This window comes from Echinops telfairi, unplaced genomic scaffold (genome assembly GCF_000313985.2).
Source record: "Echinops telfairi isolate 266 unplaced genomic scaffold, ASM31398v2 ScPeMD7_7413;HRSCAF=8451, whole genome shotgun sequence".
NCBI lineage: Eukaryota > Metazoa > Chordata > Mammalia > Afrosoricida > Tenrecidae > Echinops > Echinops telfairi.
Window position 1 is genome coordinate 632,922 of NW_022111313.1, and position 982 is coordinate 633,903.

A 982-nucleotide genomic window follows, 5' to 3' on the forward strand; every position below is an offset into this window, starting at 1 on the left:
TCTTCTGTCATCGGTGTTCAATGCAGAAAATCTGCTCTTGGGATCTTCTCGAAATTCAAGTGCTATAGACTCAAGGTTGTGTTTTGGCTCCCGTGAACTTCTTTTCGTTTTCATCCGCTTCAACTTGAACTTAACCCGTGAGAGATCGATGGTCTGTCCCACAGCCAGCCCCACCTGGCTTCAGCTGCTGATATGGAGCGTCCCCAGCATCTAGTGCCACAGATGTTGTCAATTCATGTCTGCGTGTTCCATGTGAAGAAGCCTTTTGTGAGGCTGAGGAACAGTATTCGTGATAAGAAGGCTTGTAATAGTTATCACGCTGTCTTGAATGCACGTTTGACCAACTTCAGACTGAAGACATTGGTAGAATGCTTTAATATCTTCACCACTAGTTTTGGGTGGTTGGTGTACACATTTGAATAATAGTTGTGCTGATGGGATTTCCTTGAAAGTGGGTGAGTATAGCCCTCCCGCCAACAGCACTGCACTTCAAGATGCCACCACTCCTCTTAGTAAACTGTAGGATGATCTGATTCAAAGCGGCTAATCCCAGTCCATTTCGGCTCACTCAGGGCCCAAATGTAGATTTGTTATGCAGTCCTTTTCCATTTTGCAACCTCCAATTTTCCTAGATTCAGGCTTTACACATGTGCCCCGTCAGCAAAGGAAGGTCCCACGGCTTGACTCCATCCATGTCCATCGCCATGGTCGACTCTACTCTGAGAAGGCAGCTCTCCCTGCTCCTGCGCCGTGGCAGCCACCGTGCCCATCCACCTCCTTGAGTAGCTTCCTCCTTTTCTGTGACCTCCCACACTGCCAAACGTGATGCCCTGCTCCGGGGACCAGTCTTTCCTGACATGTTCCAAGTGTGTAAGACCAAATGACTCTAAGGAGCCCTGTGGCCATACTTTTTCCAAGACAGATTGGTTGGTGTTTTTGGAAGTCCATGGGCTTTCAATGTTCTTCCCCGGCACCACAAGTT